Raw genomic sequence first — 10,405 nt, forward strand, 5'->3', positions numbered from 1 at the left:
GGAGGAAGGTGAGCTCTGCAGTCTGCAGGGCAAGAAAATAGTGACAGACCTCTGGAATAAATAATTGACATGAGGACATGTTTTAGGATTAGGGGTGAAGAGTCAAAAAATAACGCTAGCTTGATATTGTCAAGAAGTGTGTAAAGACGAGTACAGAGAATGTCCTTTTTTTCACAACAATTATTTGTGACTACCACTGCCTGTCTGTGATCCTATGGTGCATTAGCTGTTACTGATCATGCTAATCATTAATCAATCATCAAAAGATGTACTTTTATTTCCCAAAACGTGCAGGCACTGTTGTTTTTAACACTTTATTTCTAAGTTGTTTTGTTGTGGACTGTTTTCAGACAGATTAACACATAATTATTCTCTGAAGTGCCACCGGACTAAAATAAATGAGTGAAGTTATACATATCCGGCTGTGCAAAGGAGTGTGGCTCACTTGTGTGTTTTTAAATAACAGAGCTCCATGGGACAGAGGAAAGAGCTATTATAGATTTTTTTGCAACACATTTTATAAGGATGGATTTATTGTTGGTTTTGGTATACATCAAGACTTATCCTCAAAATTTAGAGAAATTACTCTCAATAAAACTCTTTAAATGACTGTTTTGGGAGAAAAAGTATGAGCTTTCCTTCAACATGCTTCAATATAAAGAGAAGTATTATGTCCCTCTTTAAATCTAATTGAATGGTTTTTTAAACATTTAGTAGTTCCATATCCAATCCAAATTTGACCCTCAGTGTCTGTTTATGTGGATTTCTCTATTTATGGTATTTATGATGTATGAGATCCAGGTCATCTGCAGGTATGACATAATATGCAGTACCTTTAAAACACAATGATAAAGTTTAGAAAAACAATTGTAGCCAAACCCTGAGGTCCATCCCTGGCTGTGTGTCTCCTGTTTGCGTCAGGCGAGGAAAGAGTGCGTCTCCTCCTCTCTCCTGCGCTGCGGTGAAACAATGAGACGGGGGCTTAAAAAAGGAACTCCATCTTGATATACTCTTTCCTGTGACTGTTTTCAAGTCTTTCAGAAAAAAAAACTAGAGCACAGAGGGCGTAGTCACCAAACATAAAGGATAACTCCAGTTATTTTCAACCTGGGCCTCATTGTCCACTATTTCACATCATCACTGGTCTGGGTTTCAAAAATTGCTGTGAATGTCACCAATACATCTCCAGTTGACTGGAATCCCTCAAACTTCACTGACTGAAAATGTTGTTGTTTTTTGTTGTTGTTCTTTTACTAATTTAATTGTTACTTATTCTTAATTGCAAGACTTTGAGTCCATTAACATCAGATGTTCTTATAAGTCACTTAGATTTTCAAATGTGTTTTTTTAATCTACATTTTCTATAATGTGGCTCGATTGTTATCTACCCTCTAAATTTTGCGCTCAATCAGTAATGCGTGTTATATTTCTCAAAAAGAACTCAAACTTTTCTTTGGTTTTATCAAGAACAAATTCAAGCAAGAAATGAAAATGAGCTCCACACTATTCCTCCTTCACAAATCTTGTGAACAAACAGAAAACAGAGGTAACACAGATGCTCATATTTTATCTTAAAATGAATGGCTCTCTAATTTAAGTTTCTTTTTACATTGTGACTACAAAGAAAACAGCTGGAAGGTTGTTTTTGTTTGTCTGGGAGAACTTTCTGACTGAATTGCACAATGGGAAAAGTTCTGACAAAGAAAAGCTTTAAAAGCCCGATGCTGGTGGTCAATAAATGCCAGGTGTTGCTTAGTAAGTGCCTAGTGGTGACACAAATACAATGTAGTGCTTAAACGCATAGTCACACCACAAACTCCTGGTGGAATTGTAAAAAATGCCAGGAGATAATAATCATCAGAATCACCTAACCTAACAGGAAGTGCATGTGACATTATAAATAAAAGATCGAGGCAATGTATTTCTGGCCAATTCCAGGGGTTGAACCTATAGGTTAATATGATCTACTTAAAACTTGGTCCAAGTATAGAAAAGACCTTAAGGGGGAAAATTTATAAAAATTCTAAAATTCTATTCCTGTACAAAAATCATAGGGCGTGGCCGCTACATTATGGGTGTGAATCTTTCCCTTTGAGGCGATCGAATTTGAAGTTATGACTGGGAAAAGTGTTTAAAGTTCGGGTGTGCTTGTCCTGCAGCATGCTTATGGGAGCATCTTAGCAAAACAACCAGGTAAGATTTGTCTTCCTGCAGTTGTACTTTATCCCTTTTCTCCAAAGCGTACAGATGGGCAGACTTCTTTTACATTAATCCACATGACTTCATTTCTGAGGTGGAGCACTGTAAATTGCTTCAGCAATTTCAGACATCATTTATTCCTTATAGGCCACCTCCTGCTAACTAGCTACTACTATACTTGTGGAAAGGTAAAAGGTCAACGTAAGAGTCTTAAGAGATTGAATACAGTGAGCACAGTATGCAGAACAAGCTATGAGAACTAGCAGCAAAGCCTCAGTAGGCCGGTTTATAACAAATGGGGCCAGTTCGTGTCACATTTTAACCAATAGAGGGCTCCATGGACCAATGCATTTGGATCTTTGACTTTAAGATTACCAATTTTGGATCTGTTTAGCTTTACACTCCTAATTAGCAGGCTTAGAGCTGTCAGAGTCTCTGTACTACACTTGGGCCCACGAGATAGGTGAGTGTGGTAAGGATGGAACACATCAACACACACAATTGTTCATACAAGGCGTCAGTATGGGAGCATGCAAGAGACATGGTTAAAGTACCAACAGATCCAGAACAACATAAGCACTCAGTTGATGCCAAGGAACCAGTAGGTGGGATCTAAGTGGAAGCCAGGTGGTGACTGGCCAGATGGTATAGGTGTGTACATAAAGTGACATATGTGGCAACACAGCGAAAGTCTTTGAACCACTGGAATCCACAGGAAGGTAAACGGGTAAACTCACTCGGTGGAGTCGTCGCAGGGAAAAGCAAAACAGCCAAGGGGAAGGTGAACAGAAACCAAGCATACCAAGGACTCGTGGTCACGTACTGCAGCGAGGCAGGCAGGTCAGAGGCAGGCAGAGGGGGCAACAGCAACTCAGTCCGAGCGAGAGTGCTGTGAAAGACTTGCACAGTAAGGCAAAAGAACAATCTGGCAATTAGTGAGTGAAAGTGAAAGGCTTAAATACTGGCTTTCAATACTTGGCATTAGGAAACAGGTAAGTTGAGGAATCTTGATTAGGTGGCCGGAAAGCAGAGCAGAGGAAATGGGAAAAGAAAACGACTGAGTAAGGGGAGGTGAGCAGAGGAGCAGAACTCTGGCAATACTGGATTTTTTATCTGCAAAAAAATTATTTGTATTTTGTCTGTGCTACTTCTTTTTCACTTTTAAAAGGACCGGGTTAAAATAACCATACAAAGTGTTTACATCCTTATTCCCTGGTCAGAAAGACAGAAGATGTTAGAAGGTGTGCTTCTAACATTTTTTGCCTAAGGAATAGAGCAAGGCTAGCTGTCCAAACTGTCAGTCTTTAACACAATTTAAGTTAACTGCCAGCTTTCTTAGATTCTATATTACTGTATATGAATGAGAAAAGTACGGAAATGTTCCTTTAATGATAACATTTACAACGACAAGCTTTTTGTTTCCATAAATATTCTATATATTATTTTCTACTTTTAAAAGTGTTTCTGTGTCAGAGCTGATGTTTAAAAAAGATCTGATGTTTACTTTAGTTTGCCAATTGAGTTTCATTAATAATGAAGGGAATTAAAGGGACGATGGTGTTTTTCCTTTTTTTAGAGGCAACATTGATCTTCCACTGAAGGACACATTGAGATGCAAGCGGTCCCTTAATAGCCCCTGGATCTAACAGTCAATACCGGCCATGTGATACTGGAGCGAGCAAGAGTGACATCTGTGCTTCCAAGAAACATTTCCTCCTCCATTTAAACCTTTTTATCTGGACAGATTCACTGGCAGTCTAAACATCAGATCTACCTCGTTGACCTGACCCTACACTGAGCAGTTTTTCGCTCTTGCAACTCTTGCCTGCAACCTGCCTTTTTTCATATAATCTTTTTTAAATTTGACTTTTTATGTATTTTTAAAATACTTTCGTCACTGGGTTGGGTCTTTTTGTGATTAAGTCTTTCTAAAAATGAGCAACTTTTCAACATATACTGTATAGTAGCAGTTAATGGGTTAACTGCAGGTAGGGAGCATTGTGGGTGGTTTGAAGCAGGCAGAGAGTGAGAGTGGATTGCCAATAGACTAGTTTCCTTGCTTTTTCACACCCCTTTTCCCTTTCACATGAGCAGATTTATGAGGCCATTACGAGTGTGCATGCAGTGTCAACAGTGGCCAGCTAATATCTTTATCTAGCACGGTGAGGTGGCGGGGGGCCTGTCAGACAACACACAACACCCAGGAGACAAACTGAACAAACACGTGAACACTGAAGACATTTAACATGCTTCTCCAGCAACTTGCATTACAAGCCTTCTCTAATGTGCACCAATCTGTGCATTAATGGAGGAAATATTGGATACCAAGAGGATTAAAATCATCAGCACACAAACATAAATAAATATGTTATGGTAGCTAATTCTGTGGGATTTAGGTACCAACTAAAATGTGGCCATTGCGGAGTGTTATAATGTCAAGTATGGTTTAAGAGAAACTTCGGCTTGAGATGCATATTTTCTTCAATATTTAACCAAAAAACCTAGTTAATTCAAATTCAGACAGTCCAATAATACCAGTCACTGGACATTTTCAGAATCACATTCAGAAATACTTTATTCATCCCACAGGGAAATTCTGAGTACTTTAACATTCAGCCATACTTTTAAATAAGTAGGACTTTGAATGCAGAACTTTTATTGGTTATGTAGAACTTAAACAACAATGTATTGTTTTTTTTTTTTTTTTTTTTTTATCACAGTGAAGGATATGAATACCAGTAGTGTCAGCTGGTGCAACAAAGCGGGTCACAATGTATTTTAAGTTTTTGGCCAACAATGGAAGTCAAATTAGAACTTTGACTAAACAGATAAATAATTACATTTATATTCCTTAAAGTAACATTTCTTTATGAAGACCAAAATTCTGGTATTGTATAAACACCACAGTTGAATCCTTTGACATGATACACAGACCTAAATGTTAACACCATGTGGTCAACAGAGAGCAAAGGTGTTAATTACAACATAAATTCAGTCGCCCCATGTTGAGATTTAAACCGTAGCCGAATGCTGTCATTAGAGACTCTGCAGGGCCATTGTCCCTCTTTCTAGAGCCATCTGCTGCTTGTGGTGAGACGCTGCATCCTGCCTGCCATCAAGCTCACTGGCAACAGTCTGTTTTACATGTGGCTGTTTGACACAACACAGCAGGAGCAGCTTCATGGCCTGGTGGCAGGAGAGGCTGTGGCAGCAGTAGCTCTCATTAAGCACACACCAAGTCATTACAGCTCACCGTGGGGTGATGCTGACAGAGGGCCTCCACTTGAAGCAGGGCATGTTACAGTGTGGAGGTGGCGACACACACCAGTGGAACACCCTGATGGACCATTAAAAGAAGCCTGCAGCAGCAGCAGAGTGGGATGTTGAGATAATAATGTGTTTGAACTGTATGCTGTGTGGACACTAATCTGATTCAAAAGCGTCATGCCAAATAACAATATCATTTTACCTTTTCTCTTAATTCTCAAGCACATTTCTGTTGAGTATGAGCAGACCCTCCTCCCCCATCCAAATTATGAAAAATATGTTTCAAAACAACGTATTTTAAGCAGAAGATATAAGTTCACGAGAATGAGTTTTTACCAGGACTTCTTTTAATGATAATTAATGAATATTTGAGATAGTAATAGTGGACTGACTGCCATTCTTCTCTGCCTTTATTTTTTACACCCCCCCCCCCCCCCCCCACTGTGTTTCATTTAGTTTATTCCTTTGAGGACTTTGACAACAAGCAAAACTCCTGCAGCGCTCCACAGCTGAGTCAAGCACACAGAAGAACCACTTGCATCCCAAAGCGAGAATCACGAGTGTTGAGGTAGATGAAACCGACCAGCGGACCATCTCAGGAGGTACAGAACAAAAGGTGAAATTAATTAAGATAGATAAACCTGCTTACGTATCAGAAATGAAATGTAATAAGCTCTAATTAATGTTTCAATCTCCACTTGTCTGCCTTTAAGTCAGGCTGGACCTCACCAAAAGCCCCCCTATTGTTTTGTGACTCCCTTAAAAATCATTTCAAACTAACTTAAGGGCTTGTCCAGCAGTTTTCTTTTGAAGCTTCACAAGTCATAAACTCAATAGGAAATCCAAAATATGTTTATTCAGATGTATACTATAAAGCTATCAAAACCCTTAATCCGTTCAAAAATCGACACAATCATCACTCTCAATGTATTTGGATGTAAGTGATTGCATTATGTCAGGTTACTGTTCCCAAGGACCAGTCAGTCGTCATACTGGTCCAAGCTTGACCGTCATTTCAAAATACAAATATCTGAATCTCTCATCAAATCTAAACTATTCTATTCTATTCTTGAAGGGAGATGTCCACAGAAAAACATGAGAGCGATGTTACACTATAGTGAGATATTTTTTTGGTGGTTGAAAATGCAAAACATACTCTTTAATGGATATCAAAACATTTTAACAGAAAATTGCAGGCTCCCTTTAACTGTTTTTCTGTGTGTGCTCATTTTCTAAAAACCTCTCATTATCCTGTGGAAGATTTCTAAATTTGTTTGCTGGCTTAATATGCTTGATTTTACTGATGGAGTCCTAATGGCCTATTATCCTTAATGGTGCCAGTAATATTCACTCTGTTCCCTTCCCTTGTTTTTTAACGTTAATGTCAGTCATTTAAAAAACAATCCCATAGGCTCAAAATCCAGTCTCTTTGAGCTATTTTAGTCTCTTTGTTGCAGCGTACATTGTGCTGCTCTTTTTGTGAGAAAGCCCTTTTCAATTTCAAGGACTCACTGAGCTCAGTGAGATGTGGCCTGGGATTGATAATTTACGAGTTTGATTCCCTCTCCCAGTTTGTGAGTTCTGTCCCCAGTTGGGTCATTGAAACTCCCGAACATAAAACTTTCTCAGAGAATTAAAACCTCTTACAGGTTCACAAGCAGTAAACTGTGAGTAGATTCTGAAGACGTGTGTACAATGGTAGCAGAGGAAAGAGGCTCCAGCACGTCACTGCTTACTGCCAGCTAGGAATAGTCAAACACTAAGTTGTTGTTTTAACACTCGGGATATTGTGCAGATTATGTAAATGAGAACTATTGCTTGTTAATAAGTGAGCTTTACGGTATTGATATCAGGAACATCCTGTTTACATTTGCCATGGATGGTGATGACCAGTTCATACATTTTTTTCAGAACAATATCACCTTGTTTGGTGAAGTGGATGGTTTATTATTTGAAAGCGGGCAGGGAGAGAGAGAGAGAGAGAGAGAGAGATGGGCAAGCTACATTGACTCTAAATGAAAGAGTCTGTTTATGAGCTTACGTCAACACAAAGTTTGTACTTTCAAGACAATTTAAAGAAAATCAGACCAGACAGGAACAATCAGCACCACCTCCTGTCTTTCTTGGTCTCTGGAATTGTTCAGTCTCAAATGGAAATGCTTTTACAGATATGAAATTACATTTACATCTCTAACCAGAACCAGTGACAGTCACAGTGGATGAGATTCATGAAGGAAAGATGGTCATACATCCTTGTGAAGTTGACCGACTTTTACCTGAGTGAAAGTTGAGTCCATGTTGGACATGTAAAAAAACATGTAGCCCCTCTGTCCAATGGATGCATCTGCTGTTGAGCAAAGTATCTCTGCACTGCCAGTATGTAGGCATTTTAGACTTCCTGAGAAACCTTCATGATTTGTATCTGAAAGTGTAGCCAACAAAAATATACCTCAAAAGATCCAGACTAATACAACAAAAAATCAGCACAAATCCTTTGAGACTCCTTAATCTTATAACAAAATATAAATGAACATCTATCAGGTCTGTGTCGATGATCTTTGTTCTTACTGTGTCTGAAGTTTCAGTTTGGTAGTAGAGGAAGTTAACGTGGCAGCTTTTATTCCTGGCAAGTCATTTGTTTCCTTTTATCTCATGATGCAGTAAAACTACATTATCAAGGGTCCGGGCCTGCCCCTTCCTCCCCCAGTCTTTAGATGTAGAACCTACAGTGCCAAAATGACAACATCAACAGGGGAACAAGTGTTAGAGAACATTTCCCCTCATAACCTCCCTCTAGCTGCTGTACAGCTTTATAACTGTACTGTTTGAAATGTCGACAAAAACTGACCCATAGGCTTCCTTTAAACAGTATGACTGCTGGTTAGACAATAACACTTTGCAAAATATAGTAATACATTTTAACATAAATAAGCATTTAATCCGAAATATATTTACACATTTACAGTAGGCTTTTAAAAAAAATATATTTAGCAAACAGCAGGTTGCTATTTCTCACAGGCTCAGCAGGATTAAACTGCCACATCTTAATGCTTGGGTCATTTCTCAGTGAAGATGTTGCCTGAGAGGAGGGCAGATCCGTCAATAAAACACACCTTCCTGTCCCTTAGACGTGATTAGACTCATCAAAGTGCTGAGTCAGCAAGTTAAACTAAACAGAGTAGGTGCAGAGTTTTCTTCTTTTTCTTACAACTGTCTTTTCTACACAAAAGATACTTAAAGATTCTTCATGCTGTCATGTTGCAAGGTTAAAAAAAATGCTTACTGCTGTTAAAATAAAGTCTACAGCCATGCATGTAACTCTGCAGAGCTTTGAGCGAAATGCTAACATAATGATGTTTAGGATGTTTAATGTCAACAATATTTTAGTTTTAAGCAGGAACACAGTTGAATTCCTGCTCCTGCTTCCTGGAGAAGTTGCTTATCCTTTTCATATTTCATTAGTTGTAGTTACCTGCCTGGTTGGAGATAAGATTCAAATGGGATAACTTTGCTTCAGCAGTAGAGTGTTAAGTCGTGTTAGCAGCTCTGTGAGGCTGTACAAAGTCAGGCTTTGAGCTTAATGCTAACACAAGGAAGCTTACAAGCTCATATGGCAACACTAATGTGCTAATGTTTAGCACCTATAATTCCTACCACATTCACATCTTTATTGAGTGTTTTAGCATGCTACCACTTGTTAATTAGAAAAAAAGCACTGCAGCTGAGGTGGAAAGTGTACGGGCAGAAACAAGTTCAATGGCCAAATTACAATTTAGACCCACCAGGGCACCAGGGGAAATTAGATGTTGCTCAGACATTTAATTCAGAACCAAATAAAAGTATACAAGCAAAAATGTCAACATCATGATGGTAATGAAGGGGGGGGGGGGGGGGGGGGAATCACTGAGGTCCTCTTGGTTTATCTGTGCTTTTAACAATGTTTTATCATCATTTTCATAACTTTTCTCTGTTGTTGTGAGAACTGCAGTCATACTGTATTATGTTGCAGCAGCAATTATAGTCAGTTGGGGCACAAGGCAAAAATAACAGGGGCCCCTCCAATGTTGATTTTGGTGATGGATGCCTTTTCAACTCAGTTACAGCCAGCGGAACACACACACAGAGACACTTTTCTCACACTGCTAGTTAAGTAAAGTAATGTTAAAAGAACAAATATGCCATTGCTAGTATAAGTTATGCTTTTCAGGTGTCTCTCAACTGTTGTAGTTTAAAGTTTGTCAGCCCTTGGGGGCCCCCTACCAGTCAGGGGCCCCAAGCAAATGCCTGCCCTGCCTGACAAGCAGCCCCTCTGAATGTGTGAAAGTAAGAGAATATGAAAATCCTTATATGACCATCACTGAACACAATGGGGAGTAGCTAATGAAATAATGTGCTCCTCTGTAGTATTACAAGGCAACTCTGACTACCCTGTGAAGAAGGATTTTAAATATTTAAAATGCATGTAATACTTACCTTTTAATGATCAAAAATGATTTGGATCAGTTATTCACCAGAAATAAAAAAACTTTCCCTCCACTGTCTAAGATATTCTGCTCATCTGTCTCATGTGTCACAACGGGCTGGGTCTCTGAGTTTTTAAGACGTCATCTTAGATTCTAGAAATCTTTGGACATTTTGCAATAATCTATGATCTTCAAAAGACAGAATAATGAACCACTTAATGGAGAGAAAAGTTAGTAAGTTCCTTTAAAAATGAAGCGAAATCAGCGTAGCACAGAATAGCTTTGGTCACTTGCATGTTTCTTCAGCATGCAGGGGCACAGCGACACCTGGAGGATATTTTTTTTTTACTGCAAGTTAATACTCTGTCCACACTTATGATTTTACAACTGTTATCTTCACAAGGTGGAGGCTCAATATGTCTTAGATATCAACAGTAGTTTTCACAATAGGAAAAAAAAGATATGTGAGAACGGTA

Source organism: Labrus mixtus, chromosome 7 (genome assembly GCF_963584025.1).
Source record: "Labrus mixtus chromosome 7, fLabMix1.1, whole genome shotgun sequence".
Taxonomy (NCBI): domain Eukaryota; kingdom Metazoa; phylum Chordata; class Actinopteri; order Labriformes; family Labridae; genus Labrus; species Labrus mixtus.